This window comes from Amblyraja radiata, chromosome 4 (genome assembly GCF_010909765.2).
Source record: "Amblyraja radiata isolate CabotCenter1 chromosome 4, sAmbRad1.1.pri, whole genome shotgun sequence".
Lineage (NCBI taxonomy): Eukaryota > Metazoa > Chordata > Chondrichthyes > Rajiformes > Rajidae > Amblyraja > Amblyraja radiata.
The window spans coordinates 111,119,449-111,136,064 of record NC_045959.1 but is presented as its reverse complement, the minus strand read 5'-3'; the positions used below and the strand labels follow the sequence as shown (position 1 = coordinate 111,136,064).

Here is a 16,616-nt window from a genome sequence, read left to right as displayed (position 1 = left end):
GGTGTACCATGACACCCAGGTCTCGCTGCATCTCCCCTTTTCCTAGTCGGCCACCATTTAGATAATAGTCTGCTTTCCTGTTTTTGCCACCAAAATGGATAACCTCACATTTATCCACATTATACTGCATCTGCCAAACATTTGCCCACTCACCCAGCCTATCCAGGTCACCTTGCAGTCTCCTAGCATCCTCCTCACAGCTAACACTGCCCCCCAGCTTTGTGTCATCCGCAAACTTGGAGATATTGCCTTCAATTCCCTCATCCAGATCATTAATATATATTGTAAATAGCTGGGGTCCCAGCACTGAGCCTTGCGGTACCCCACTAGTCACTGCCTGCCATTGTGATGTTCCCAATGATCGGGGAAACTAGAACTAGGGGACATAGTTGCAGAATAAGGGGGGGCTCTTTTAAAACTGAGATGAGGAAGAACTTCTTCACCCAGAGGGTGGTTAATTTATGGAATTCACTGCCCCAGGGAGCAGTGGAAGCAGAAACGTTAAATATATTTAAGTCTAAAATAGATGTTTTTTTAGCTGCCAAGGGGATAAGGGGCTATGGGGAGAGGGCAGGGATATGGACCTAGGTATGGTTAGTATAGTAGACCTGAGTGATCTCCTGGACAAGTGTCGATCGCCTGGATTGGGGTCGGAGAGGAATTTCCCGGATTTTTTTCCCGAATTGGACCTGGGTTTTTATCCGGTTTTTTGCCTCCCCCAGGAGATCACGCGGTTCTTGGGGTGGAGAGGGGTGATAGCGGTATAAAGGGGAGGGTAGTGTCTTGTGTTCTGTGTCTTGTGTCTACTGTTTGTGGGTAAGTGTGTCTGTTTAGTGTTCAGCCATGAGCGAATGGCGGTGCGGGCTCGACGGACCTGGTGGTCTACTCTCGCACCTACTTTCTATGTTTCTATGTTTCTATGTTTCCATGCATAATGTCGAATTAAACGAATTTTTTGCCTGTACATGATCTATATCCCACCTGTCCTTGCATATCCATGTGCCGATCTAAAAGCCTCTTAAATGCATCTATCGTATCTGCCTCCATGACTACTAGCGATGGTCACATTCCAGGCACCCACCACTCTGTTTATACATTTGTCTTGCGTATCTACTTTAAACTTTGCCTCTTTCACCTTAATCTTATTCCCTCTAGCCTTTGACATTTCAACTCTGGGGAAAAGGGTTCTTGACTTTCTACCCTTTCTACACCTCTCATAGTTATGTATACTTCTATCAGGTCTCTTCTCAACCTCCAGTGCTAAAAAAAAAAAATCTAGTTTGTCTGACCTCTCCTTATAGCTAATATGCCTTAATTCAGGCATAATTCTGGTAAACCTCTTCTCCACACTCTCCAAAGATTCCACTTTCTTCCTGTAAGGAAGCCAATTAAAATCTCTAGCTTATCATTAGCATCAGAATGTAGTTGCCTTGTTTCTTTTGTCCACGCACTAGCATTTACCCCAATGTGGTTAAGTCTCAAGTTTTATTTTTTGTCTAGTTAAATGTAGTGTTTGGTGTTTTTTAATACTGGTTTTAAATGTGTATATGTGGGGGGTGGGGGGGGGGGGGGGGGGGCAGGGGGAAACTATTTAAAATCTCTTCCCTGTCCGGGAGACCCGACCTTTTCCCTGTCGGGTCTCCGTTGTCGTTGGGGCCTAGCACCGTGGAGCGGCCTCCAGCCTGAACGACCCGGGGGCTCGGGAGACTGCGGAGCTGTGGACTACTCACCATCGTGGGGCTGGCCGGCCTCGGAGCGTGGGGAGCGGTGGTGACTCGCTGCTGCGACTCGACTCCTGGGGCTCGGAGGCTCCAGCAACGCAGCCGCAGGTCCAGTGGACTGGGACATCGGGAGCTCGCGGGTCCGGGGGGAGAGAGAGACCGCTTCCCGGTGCTCCCGCAAAGCGACTTCTCCAGCCCGTGTCGCGGGGTTGGAACGACCCGGACCGGGACCGTACATCACCTGGCGCGGCTTCATGGCCGTGGGACTCACCAGCGCCCGTGGGGGTTCCAACCTTGTACTTTCAGACCGGGAGCGGGGCCGTAAATCGCCCCGCGCGGCCTAAAATGGCCGTGGGACTTATCATCACCCGCCTGGGGCTTGGACATCGGGAGAGAAATTGAGAGCAGGGGAGAGAAAAGGCTTTGCCTTCCATCACAGTAGGTTCACTGTGATGGATGTTTGTGTGAATTTAATTGTGTGTATGTCTGTAGGACATTGTCTTTGTTTGTATGGCTGTGGAAACGAAATTTCGTTTGAGTCTCATTGGGGCTCAAATGACAATAAATTTGTATTGTATTGCATTATTGGAGTACAAAGCAGTTAATTATGTTCACACATAATTATAATCACTGCTAAATCAGAACCAACCAATAGAAATGAAACAGAACTCTATTTGGCACACCTATGTTTGAAACATTAATTGTGTTCTGAGCAACACCTTTGATTTTTAACTCGTGAATCAGATGAGGTGGTGCATTATGGGAAGGGGTTTAGGAACAGTAGGCAGCTCTCATGATGTCCAAAATTGAGCCGAAATAGTAGCAACACTCAGACCTTGTTGCTATGTGATTGCAGGCTTCCCACCAAACCATAACAAGGTATTGTGAAACTACATCCAGTAATGGCCCTGTCCCACGGTACAAGTTCATTCCAAGAGCTCTCCCGCGTTTGTCCTGATTTGAACTCAGAGATTTACGGTAATGGCCACTCATCGGTACTCGGGGCTCTCGTGGACATTTTTCAACTTGTTGAAAAATCTTCACGAGTCTTCCCGTGCTTACCTGCCGTTAGCGAGTCTTCCCGAGTACCTGCCGTTAGCGCTAAGAGATGTCCCGAGCTCCGATGTACCCGCTACGTTCATTTTCCGTGCTTACCACGAGTTTGATTTTTTTTAAACTCGGGAGAGCTCTTGGAATGAACTCATACTGTGGGACAGGGCCATAACAGTAGTTCCCACCACGCAGACCTATTTGAAGCAGGGCTTAATTTCTGACAAACAATTCATCGTTGAAATCATCAGTGACGCAGTGGTGCCGTTTCCAACTGGAACAGTAATGGATGCACCACACATCTCTGTCCTTTAGTTCCTGCGGACTTCCACTGCTGGAAGTATAAGATGTTGGTGTGTGCACTTTATCATCATTCCTTACAATGCCATGTACAATAGTGATCACAGCTTCTACTGAAGTGTGGATGGCTTTGGCTCGCTAGAAGCTCATTCGCCCTTTGACAGATCTTGTTTTTGGTCCTCCTGGGGGTCCACAGGCCCCTCCTCACCTGGCAAACCAGGTGGGGGAGATGGTTTAGTCGCCGACTATCCGACCATAGAGCGGGTAGCATGGGATTACATGGTGCACGTGGCGGTGGGAACTACCCCCGACCCGATCAATAACAACCAAACAATCTCAAAATTGTCCTTGTCTAATAAACAAAGGTGATCCCTCATGTTACATGATGCCTCTGTGGAGTAGGTGATGCAGGGCAAAGGGGGAAGTCAAGTCACCTCATCCACCAAAACAACATTCTGCAAGGACAACAATCTGCTGCATCTGAACAACAGTATGAAACACTTTTGTACCCTGCTAGAACTGAACCTACCATGCAGGGGTTTAAAAACCAACTGCCTCAAAGACTGCAGTTAACGATGATTGATTTATTGTCTAATTATATTTTGCAATTAAATGTTATATTTATTACATGTCATTAAATCTTGGTGAAATTGACAAAGTTATTTTTATTAAAGTGAGTGAGACCTCTTGGGCCCCTTTGCAGAATTAAATTTGAACAGGGATAATCAATTAGGATAATCTCACAAACAAGCTTCTTATGACACTTTCACAGCGCACAAAAGTCACACATATTAAACAATATGCTCTACACATGATGACAATCCGGCTAAAACACAAAATGCTGGAGTAACTCAGCAGGTCAGGTAGCATTGCTGGAGGACGTGCACAGATGCCGTTTCAGGTCGAAACCCTTCTTCAGAATGAAGAATCTGACTATAGCCCATGCTTTAATTGCATTGGGTCATCATACCTATGCTCAAAAGATCAATCAACCCAATTAGAAAGCCTGGAACATTTAAATTGTAAATAACCATTTTTGCAAATGTAATATAGTTACAGCGTGCATTACTCCAATTTAGTACCTTTACGCAAGGTTCAGCCTTCTCCCTATTCAAAATAGTCTTAGAGCTTATGAGTTGTGGTCACTATCCCCAAAATGCTCTTCCACTGAAACACCAGCTTCATTTCTGAACATAAGGTCCAGTAAGTTCCCTTCTTGGGTTGGTCTATCCACACACTGTTTCAGTAAACATGACTATTTGGATAAATAATACAATTAATGAGTTAACTACAGTTTTAATTGTGAAATCACTGATGGTGAACAAAAAACTTGTACAAGGTGAAATAATCAGAGACTAAAAAGGAAATGGAAGAAGGTGGCATTTGAGAATGTGCCACAGAATGGGCTTGATTTCAAGACTGAAAGCATTGAAATAAAAGTGGTTGGATATAAAAATGGCCATGCAAGAGGAAACAGAGTGCAATAATGAAATAGAAGTATTTGTTTTATTTCTGTCAGCTTCAATTTTCAGATTTTGAAGTTGTTTTTCCATCTGGATGAATGTGGACAGTGGAATTTCTTAGGGTCAATATGAAGACCATTGCTTTTTAATAGAATACAGTATATTAGCAATAGAAAAACACAAAGTGCTGGAGGAATTCAGCAGGTCAGCAAGCATCTGCGGAGGGAATGGAACAAAGACATTTCAGATCAGGGCCCTTCTTCATACTCTTGTTTGGTATGATTTGACTGGTTAGCAAGCTAACCCAAAGGTTTTCCACTGTATCTCAGTACATGTGACAATAATAAACCAATACCAATCATTTAGAAATCACAATTAAAGACAGAAATTAGACCTCATTTTATGAAATTAGCACTGGCACGATGCCTAACCACTGCGGTGTTGAAGGGAAAAAAAGAAACCACAGGATCAATCTCAATAAATCGCTCTTTGTTCACAGTCAAAAGAACAGCACTGAAGGAAAGCATTCAGCCTAGTGAATTTGAATTTGTGCCGCCTTTTACTATGGCAATATAGTTAACTCCACACTAACTCTTTTTCTATATTCATGCAATTTTCCTCCTTCAAATCAATTCAATTTTCTGTGGGAAAATTAGCATTAAATCTATTTTTTGCCGTCTCTCAGTCAATGTACTCCAAATCCTACATTCAACAAGTGACCCATGGATTATACATCCCATGGATTACATTTGAGAAGGAAAATAAATACACTTATTGAATATCCTGTTGAATGCTGTACTGTTCCATGTTCCTAACTAGTAATTGAATAAGAAATTAAGTTCCTCATGTCAGTTTTGAACAGTTATAAAATGGGGGAGGCTTGCCTACATTCCCATTGAACAGGGGCGGAAATTTCGTGGGGGGACAGGAGGGGCATGTCCCCCCCCCCCCCCCCTCCCCCGTTTTGAGAGTTGGGGGACGATCCCCCCCCCATTTTTTGTAATCCGGATTTTAAAACTCGGTGAAATCTCCGCATTCCGCGAGACAGTGGGGGTGAGACTGATGATCAAGGATCGAGCGATGATTGGATGAAAGAGACGTCGGTCAGCAGGCAATGGGGGGGGGGGGACCATGATGATTGGTGGAGGGAGACGTCCTGGTGAAGCGAAGACCATACAGCGGAGCTTGAATTGCATGCCCAGGTCATAGGTCACAAGCGAAAAACACTCTTGGCAGCCCTGGACACAGACCTCCGCCTCATCTGCAGCCAGGATCGATCCTGGGTCTCCGGCGCTGCAATTGCTGCCGAACCGCCACTGGACCATTCCCGTCCCCACCCGAGTGCCCCTACCCACGCCCGGGGGTGGCCAAAGACGTCGGGAGTCAGACGGGAGCGGTGCCCCCAGGCCCACAGCCAGCGCAGAGAAGCAGCGCTAAATCCAGCTCAACTCTGCCTGTCCCGCCAGGTTAACCTACAGCCCTGCCTGGACTTATGGGAACGACGACCCAGGCTTACGGCCAGCGCAGAGAAGCAGCGCGACATCCAGCTCAACTCTGCCTGTTAACCCACCAGCCCTATCTGGACTTAGGGGAACGACGGCCCAGGTTTACAGCCAGCACGGAGAAGCAGCGCTAGCTCCGCGGCTCCGGCCTGGTGTCCCGTCAGTCCAGGCAGGGCTGTATGCTAACCCTGCAAAACAGGCAGAGTTGAGCTGGATTTGGCGCTGCTTCTCCGCGCTGGCCGTAAGCCTGGGCCGTTGTTCCCTTAAGTCCAGATGGGGCTGGTAGGTTAACAGGCAGAGTTGAGCTGGATTTAGCACTGCTTCTCTGCTCTGGCTGTGGGCCTGGGGGTGCCGCTCCCGTCTGAAGTTAGGATTATTTAAAACTCCAAACATTAAGTCACACAGTTGGGTTTTAAATGAGTCAGAGTCATGGAGATCATAGAGCGGAGCTTGAATTGGCCCGTTTGTGGGGCTCTTCACCGCCCGGCCCGGGGCAGCCGGGATCTTTCATCGCCCCGCGGTTAAATTGCTGCGTCGAGGCGATCGAGGCTCCCGATGTTGAAGCCCCCGCCAGGGGATGGAAGGTCCCATGAACGGGCCGATTCAAGCCCCACAATTCGGGGCAGACGAAGCTGCTGTTGCTGGAGTTCGGAGTCGGTCACCAACCAGGTCAGCTCCCGATGTTACCGTCCACAGCAAAGATAGTAGACAGAGCCCACGGCCGAAGCCTCACGTGTGTGCGCATATGTGTGCGCGCGGCCGCCAAGAAATTGTGTCCCCCCCATGTTTTGACAGCGATTTCCGTGCGTGCCACTGAATGAGGCTCCCTGTCAGTTGCATACATAGAACATAGAACATTACAGCACAGGAATGGGTCTTTCGACCCACAACGTTCGTGCAGAACATGATGCCTAATTAAACTGTTTTAATCTGCCTGCACATGATCCATTCTCCGCACTTCCATGTGCCTATTTAAAAGCCTCTTAAACGCCACTATTGTATCTGCCTCAACCACCATCCTGACAATGTGTTCCAGGCCCTCACCCACTCTCTGTATAAAAAATGCCCCGCACATCTCCATTAAACCTTGCCCCTTTCAATTCATAGCTATGCCCTCTGATGTTGGACACTTCCACCCTGGGGAAAAGGTTCTGATTGTCTACTCTATCTACACCTCTCATGATTGTATATACTTCCATCAATCCCTTCAATCTTCGACGCTCGAGAGAAAACAATCCAAGTTTATCCAACCCATCCCTGTAGCTCAAACCCTTTATTCCAGGCAGCATTCTGGTAAATCTGTTCTGCACCCTCTGCACATCTATCCTGTAATGGGGCAACCAGAACTGCATGCAATACTCCAAATGTAGCCTCACGAAAGTCCTATAGAGCTGCATCATGACTTTCTGACTCATATTCAATGCTCCTAGCAATGAAAGCAAGCACACCATACGCCTTCTTTACCACTCTATCTACTTGTGCTGCCACCTTTACTGAGCTATGAACTTGGACTCCGAGATCCCTCTGCACATCAATGCAGTTAGAGTATAATAAACTGTATACTCTCTCCTTCCATTCAACTTCCCAAACTGCAACACCTCACACTTACTCGAGTTCCTCACACTTGCTAGGGATAACTCCAGCTGCCATTTCTCCGCCCATTCTTGCAGCTAATCTATACCCCGCTACATCTTCTGACAGCATTCCTCACTGTCTGCAACTCCTCCGATTTTGGTGCCATCAGCAACCTTACTCACCAGCCCATCGACATTTACTTCTCGGTCATTTATATATAACACATCCAAAATATTGGCTAAATTGTGTGAGAAAGAAGGGTCTTGGCTTTGTTTAACTTTGCAAATGCCAACTAGGATTGTCATAGTGCTGAGGGCTTGGATGAAGTGGAATTTGTTATGTTTATTCTCAAAATATTTCTTAATCTATATGTAGATGGTCCTACTAGAGAAGGAACAAAGCTCAACCTTCTCTTGAGAAATCGGGCAAGAGTGGTGACTGAACCAGGGAAGCATCCTGGGACCTGCGACCATAATTCTATTTGTTTTAAAATACTTGTGAAAAAGGATAGCACTGATCCACAAGTCCAATACTACATGATCAATGTTTATGGGTTTGGACGGGAATTTGCAAAAGTTGATTGGGGAGACTGCAGGTAAAGGATTGGCAAATGGGAGGCTTTTATAAGTGTGATAATGAGAGTCTGGGCCAGTTAGTGAAGAGCAAGGCTGGTGGGAGTTGAGAACTCAGGATGACAAGAGATATTGAAGCTCTGGTGATGAAAAGTGAGCTGTAAGTCTGATGAGGCGAGCTGGTATTATCAATACCTTGAAGGGTATAGGAACGCACTTAGGGAAATCAACAGGGCAAGATGGGGACATGAGTTAGTTTGGCAGATAAGGTAAATGAGATTACAATGAGTTTCTGCAAGTATATTAAATCCAAAAGAGGACGAGAGAGAGAAATAGGGACCGTTAAAGATCAGCGAGGTTGACTATGTTTGGAGCCAAATGAATATTTATTGAATGTATTTAATGTGGAGACATGGATTCTCGGGAACTCCGGGAAGTTAACAGTGATGTCTTGAAGAGAGTCCACATTACGGAAGACAAGTTGTCTTGAAACTCATATTCAAGAAAGGCGGCAAAGAAAAGACTGGGAACTAACATCAGTTGCGGGTGGGTAACTTATTGGAAGAGATTCTGAGAGAAAGGATCTACATGTATTTGGAAAGCCAAAGAATGATTAGAGATAGTCAGCATTGCTTTGTGTTTGAGAATTTGTGTTTCACAATATTTGATAGAGTTTTTCGAAGAAGTGCCCAAGTAGATTGATAAGTGCGGTGTGGTATATGTTAACAACATGGACTTTAACAAGACCATTGACAAGATACCATATGGTAGGCTTGTCCAGAAGATTATATCATAGGATCTAGGGTGAACTAGTCAATTGAATACAAAATTGGCATGAAGGTAGAGGGTAATGGCAGACGGTTGATTTATAGAATGGAAACTAAATAGTGTGCCATAGGAATTGATACTGCAGTACTTTACATTAATTACATTAATGATTTGGATAAAAATGGAGCTGGCAAAGTTAATTGGCAATTAATGGCTTTATTATCCAGAGCATCTAGTCCCAGCCTACTCTTTTACCATTCCCTGCATGAAAAGCAGGATAATGAGTGTTGCAGCTCTGGCTGCCTCAGAGACACAAACAACTAAATACTGGTGCTGGCACAGAGAGAATTAACTCCAGGACATTTCTGATAAAATGCTCAGCAGGAAGATTTTTTCTTTACATTTCGAAAAATGATTAAATCTTGACAGTAATTAATTTTGCAGCAGTAATTAGTTCTTGATCATATGTCTTTAATGAACTATGTGGTAGCAAATCCATCTCGACTCTGCCTCATCATGGGTATAATCAATGCATCTGAACTCTTGGTATATATTACACATAATCTACAGTATCTTGTGTTTAACATGCATGATTAACGTAGAATAACTACCACTTTACCTTGAAGGATTCAGTGCTGTCAATAGGGAAAGGAAGTTGAATATTAATCAGTTTCATTCTGTTCCAACGAAATGGTACCATTGCAAAAATAGAGCACATATGTCTGTTTTACTGCGAGTCTGGAGTAATATGAAGGGCTAATCTGGAAAGTGCTCCCCCAAAACATATTTTATGAAACAATGTTTTTTTTGTGAGAGTTTGCTGATTTCACAGTCACCATGCCTGATGCCAGCTTTTCACTCCAGATTTATTTTATTCCCCATCTTCTCTTGTGAGATCTATACTCAAGTCATAGAATCATAGAAACATAGTTATACAGCAATGAAACAGGCTCTTGAGTCCTTTGCTTCAATGTTAGCCATCCTACCTTTCAATACTAATCCCATTAATACTATATTCCTCTATGCCTTGCTTATATACGTCCAGCTGCAGCTCCTCTCAGACCACATGAATGTGTTGAAGGAGCAGTTGGCTTCACAGCAGAGCATACAGAAGACAGAAAGTATTCTAGAAAGGGGTTTCAGGAAGGTGGGCATAGCACAATTTCAGCCAGTATGCTGCTCTATTAAAATGGGAGGGTGAACAGTCAGAGATCATGATCCACATCGGTACTAATGACAATGGCAGGAAGGGAAATGAGGACTTCAAAAAAAAATTAAGACGTTAGATAGAAATGTAAAGAAAACAGGACCTCTACGGCTGTAATGTCATCATTCATCCCTATGCCACATGCCAGCGAGGACAGAAATAAAACAACAGTACCGTTGGCTGTGTGGCTAAGGAGCTGGAGCAGGGGGAGGGATTCCTATACTTTGATCTTTGAGGATTAATTTAAGTTAGTTCTAAAAATTGGTATTGTTCCTGCCTCTACCAACTCCCCTGGTAGCTCATTTCACATACTGTTTACTCTTTATGCAGAACATGTAACCCTTAGTTCCCCTTTAATGCTCATCCCTCTCATCTTAAACCTTCCTTTCATCAAATCTAATTTGTCTCTGCACAATGCTTTATTTATTGCCCTGTTACAATTTCCTTAATAAGTGATTCTAACATTCTGCATATTACAGTTCATTTCCTTCCCAGCAGAGACCTGTGAAACCCTGACCTCGGATGTGTGGAGTTTCCACGCTCTCCCTGTGACCACGTGGGTTTCCTCTGGAAGCTCATGTTTCATCCATATCCCAAAGATTTGCAGGTGGTAGGCTCGTCAGCCATTACAAATTGCCCCGAGTGTGTAGGTGAATGGTGGAATCTGCATGGATAATGAGAATAAGGGCTGGAAAATGAAGTGAGATTATTGTAGATTTAGTGTAAATGGGATGTTGATGGTCACCACGCTCAGTGAACAGAATGGCCTGTATCCAGCCTGTATTACTTTATGACTCGAAGACCTACTGCTGTCAGATTCAATGGTCGATAGATTCTGTAATCACTCTCCCACCTTTCTTAAATTGTGGGATTATATTTGCTACCCTTGAGTCTATGGAATTATTTTGGCATCTACAGGATTATAGAAGATGACAGCCAATGCATCCATTTCACAATAGCCTCAAGTGTGATGTGTGCACCTTAGGAGATCAAATACAAGCGGAAAGCATACATTAAATATTAAAACCCCAAACAGCAGTAATCTACAAAGGGATATTGGGGTCCAAGTCCATTGCTCCCTGAAAGTAGCAACACAAATAGATAGTGTGGTAAAGAAGGCATGTGGTATGCATACCTTCATTGGTCAGGCCATGAGTATAAGAGTCAGGAAATCATGATAGAGCTTGATAGGACTTTGCTGAGGCTGCACTTAGAATAGTACGTGCAGTGCTGATCACCCCATAATAGCAAGAATGTGGAGCCTTTGAAAATGGTGCAGAGGAGGCTACGATACGATAGAACTTTATTTAACCCATATCCTTTATTTATTCAGTCAGTCTACCCCACGACAGAAGGGGGAGGATTTGTACAGTTTGACAGCCACAGGGAAAAAGGATCTCCTGTGGCGTTCTGTGCTGCATCTTGGTGGAACCAGTCTGTTGCTGAAGGTCCTCCTCAGGTTGACCAGTGTGTCCACGATGCCCAGCAGTTTGAAGAGCATCCTCCCCTCCAAGACCACGTCCCATGAATCCAACTCCGCCCCCAGGACGGAGCCAGCCTTCCTGATGAGTTCATTAATCCTGTTGGCACCCGTGACCTTCGCCCTGCTGCCCCAGCACACAACTGTGAAGAAGATGGCATTGGTAACACATCTGCAGCATCTTACTGCAGACGTTGAAGGAGCGGAGCCTTCTCAAAAACTACAGCCGGCTCTGTCCCTTTTTGTACAGGTCCTCAGCATTCCTGGACCAGTCCAGTTTACTGTCCAGTTAAATGCCCAAGGTATTTGTACTCCTTAGTAAACTGCACAACCACACCCTTGATGGAGACGGGGGACAGGGGTGTTCCTCTCTTCCTAAAGCCCACCACCAAAGGGCCTGTTCCACTTAGGCGATTATTTCGGCGACAGTCAGTCGTAGCAGGTCACCGAAAAAGCGGCGACTGGACCCCCGCACGACAATGTCTTCGACAACCTACCACCTAGTCGACACCAAGCTACCGACAACCGGTGACCCAATCGTCGCGAGTTAGGACGTCCACCTACGACCACACTGGCGACAGCCTACAACAACCGAAGTCAACCTATGTCCACCCGCGACAAGCTACGACAAGCGACCCTGTCGGCGACAACAGAAGACAATTCAGTCGCCGGTACCTGTCGCCGGTTGACGTAGGTAGTCGCCAATGGAATTCACCGAAGTCAGCTCCCGGTGACAACCAACGTCATCCTGGCGACATCTTACGACAGCAGCTACGACAGGAGAAGACAAGCTACGTCAAGCCCACAGTCGCCAAAATGTTATGACTCTTTAGGCGACTTGCGGAGACTACTCGCGACCATACAGGCATCACCCCGCAACCATGTGACAACAGGCTAGTCACCTGTAGTCGCCGAAGAAAATCACCTAAGTGGGACAGGCCCTTAACTCCTGAGTCTTGTCAGTGTTGAGCTGCAGGTGATTCAGCCCACACCACTCAACAGTCATTGACTACACCTCTGTATTCAGCTTCCCTCCCCTCACTGATGATTCACCAGAATGCTGTCTGGAGAGCTATGAGAGGTTGGACGAACATGTATGGTTTTCTCTGGAATGCTGGAGTTTGAGGGGAGACGTGGTTGATGTATATAAGATAATGAAAGGCATAGATAGGGTAACATAATCTTTTTCCAGGGGTGGAAATGTAAATGACTGGAGGACATCGTTTTAAGGAGTGGAGCAAAGTTTAACAGAGAAGGTAGACAAAAATGCTGGAGAAACTCAGCAGGTGAGGCAGCATCTATGGAGCGAAGGAAATAGGCGACGTTTCGGGTCGAGATCCTTCTTCAGACTGATGTGGGGGGGGGGGGCGAGAAGAAGAAAGGAAGATGCGGAGACAGTGGGCTGTGGGAGAGCTGGGAAGGGGAGGGGAAAGAAGGAAAAAGCAGGGACTACCTGAAATTGGAGAGGTCAATGTTCATACCGCTGGGGTGTAAACTACCTAAGCGAAATATGAGGTGCTGCTCCTCCAATTATGTTTTTTTGCAGAGGATGGTGGATACCTGGAGCACACTGCAAGGGTGGTGATGGAAGCAGATCAGATGGTGGCGAAGAAGAGGCTTTTGGATAGGCGTATGGATATGCAGGAAATGGAGGGACATGGATAATATGCAGGCAGATGAGATTAATTTAGTTTAGCATCCTGTTTGGCACGTATTCTCATCTAAGTATATTATAAACATCAATGTGCCAGCACTGTGGTACACCATTTGTTACAGATTTCCAGTTAGAAAAACATCCATCCACCACTACCGTCTGCCTCCTATGATCAAGCCGATTTTGGATCCAGTTTGTAAACACACCTCAGATCTTCTGTGACTTATTTTTGACACTACCATGGGGAAAAGATTTTAACTATTTGGCCTATCTACTCCTCTCATAAACTTATATACTTCTGTTGGGTCACCCCAAAGCTTCTTTTGTTCCAGCAAAAGCAAGCCCAACCTATCCAAATGCTCCCCATATCTAAAGTCATCCAATCGAGGCAACTTTCTCCAGTGCAATCACATCCTTCCTCTAGTGTGAGAGCAAAATTGCAAAAAATACTCCAAGCCAGTCCCACTTGAAGATTTTTTCCGACGACTGTCGGCATCATTGACTGACGTATCAGGTCACTGAAAAAGTCACGGCGTGATGTGGTGTGGACGCGGTGTGATGACGTATTGAAACGCGTTGTTTCCTCAAGTGGATTTGGAAATGTTAAAATTATTTTGCCGATCCTGATATGTCAGTTGATGACACCGGCAGTTGCCGAAAAAATTGTCGTGAGAGGCCCTTTACTTTTTCAGATATATTTTATCCACCTTTAATCCCCATCATCTTCTGACTTCCATGACCGAAAGAATCATTCACAGCAAATTTGCATAAATTGAAATTAATATGTCTGCATTGTTTCTCTACGTGCAAACCTCTAGATAGATTAGTCAGCAAACAAAATCTTTAACCGGAATATAATTTGTTCAATCTACTTTCTGAACTATAGTTTTATTGTCATTGAATGGGCTACGAGTCCAAAATCATTTTCATTACATTGGCATCATTCAAAAGTGACATTGAACAGTGTTTTGGCAAGTTAATAAACATTGCTCTTTCTTTCCCAAATATTCTTTAAAAAGCTGCACAGTTTCTGTGGATGCCAAACTTTTTTTTTGTTAAAATTTCTGATGTTTCTACTTTTTTTCCAGTGAGGCTCCAGTAGAAACATTAAAACCATAGACAATAGGTGCAGGAGTAGGCCATTCAGCCCTTCAAGTCAGCACCGCCATTCAATATGATCATGGCTAATCAACAAAAATCAGTACACCATTCCTGCTTTTTCCCCATATCCCTTAATTCCTTTAGCCCGAAGAGCTAAATCTAACTCTAAATCTAATCTTATGTATAGTGAGGTATAACTTCCACTTTTCCAAAATTTTAATTTATTCAATTCTCTATGTAGCTCAAAGGTCACAGAACTTCTGTGAAAGAGAAACATCTGTGTCAGAACGTGGTCTTTCTAACAATGGCATCAGACCACAAACATTCACCTTTTCCTCCACTATTTGCATCAATGTCTCCTTGGGATGACCTCTTTTATGCTTACTGAGTGACATGCAGTACAAGGCGACTCTGGGCAGGGGTATTCAACATACATGTCCAAGCTATCTCATTTTCCTCATGCAGTTTGCAGTTGTCCTCTGATGCACTTTTGCTTTGAGATTCTTTTTGGTCAGAAAATACAAAGAATCTTCAATGGGGCAGTTTAGATTGGATGTATTTACCCACTGCATTCTCTGAGTTTGACTTTAGCAGTAGCACTAAACAGCCATCATTGACAATGCTGAACTTCTGGACTAGATTACCTGTTGTTGGGAAGTGTTTGATACAAAGATCATCATATGAGAAAAATGTAACAATGCTTTTAAATTACCACCTTATCCATTCCTTGCGCCATGAGAGCTGATTGCTGTGATTTAGGCTTACTCTACAAATTTGTTCATGGTTTTGTTTTCTTGGCAGGTAACAACGGACAACATATATGAGTTTTTCAGCTGACATAAATTCTGAATTTAAATACACTTTGAACTGAATTTCTGTTCAATTAATAAAGTAAAATGTGATACTTAAAAAGTATCAGGTATTTTTAACTTGTATTCAAAATTGAGGAGGTGCAGTTGGCATTCTACTATGCAGGGCAATTGGGCATGTGTATGCTTAATAGGCAATTTTTCAGCAGACTGTCAAGTTTCTGACAGTCGCCTGAAAAACCGGGAACTGGAACGGCGACTGTCAGAGTGGAACACACACACACATCGCTTCCATCACCACCCGTTATGCAGGCGGGGGACAGGGCAAGCAGGGGTAGCGAAATTCACATGGTGCAAAGCCAAGATGATACAGACACACACCACGATGAACAGGAAGGTTGGCGCTGTAATTAAGACAGTTAAAGCACAGTGTACAGTAAGTCCTTTAAAAGAGGGGGGAGAAGGAGTGGAGACAACTTCTAAGAAACCAGAGATACACGGCTGTGAAGCCCGGCGGACATTTAACATTACCGGTCGGTTATCCTTGGTTATGAAAAATACTACTTACGTTTTTTTCTCCCCGATTGAGCCAATGAAATTCACCAGTCAGCACCAGCTACAACCTACGAGAACCTCCGATAACCGTCGACCTCCTGGCAACCCACTAGGACCTCCTGGCTACCCACCTACAGCTCGAGAATTCACGGTAGTCTCCATGGCGACTTCATTCTAGTCGCCGCTAATTTTTCAACATGGTGAAAAATTCTCGGCGACCATAATGAGGCCGTGACTAGTTCCCAAAATGTGGGAAATCCTCATGACCATGAAGGCAATTCCCCGGCAACCACCTGCGAACATGTGGCGACCATGTGGCGATTGCAAAGTCTCCTGCAGTCGCCTAAAAAGTCGTCTAAGTGAGACAGGCCCAATACTGTTCCCCGTATGATTAGTATTAACTAGAACATAAAGTGTTGATGCAGATTGGACCAAAATGCTTTCAAGATTGGGGAGATGGGAAATGAGTCACCATGACCCACTTTTAAAGACCTCCTGATGGTTGGCCATAGGACAACATTGAAAGAGAGCTGGGAACTCAGTCAAGGACTCACAAAGAAGGAAGTAATTGTTGCACACAGTGAATTTATTTTGTGTTCTGTTTTCTATTACCCTCATGCTATGGAGGTAGGAAGACTGGCACATGATCTAGTCTTGGGGATAAGCAGACTTATGTGATAGCACACAATAATCTTAGTCTTTATTGGCTAAGAAAATAAGTCAAGCTGTAAAACAGTCAATGATGGCTCACAAAATTACTGGGGAAACTCAGCGGGTGCAGCAGCATCTATGGAGCGAAGGAAATAGGCGACGTTTCGGGCCCCCGTCTGAAGAAGGGTTTCGGCCCGAAACGTCGCCT

General features: G+C 44.8%; 1 protein-coding gene across 1 annotated transcript in view; it reads right to left on the bottom strand.

Moving 5' to 3' along the window:
* itga9 (integrin subunit alpha 9) overlaps positions 1-16,616 on the bottom strand; it is a 377,946-nt gene that overhangs the window by 43,717 nt on the left and 317,613 nt on the right. The gene's annotated exons all lie outside the window — the stretch shown is intronic.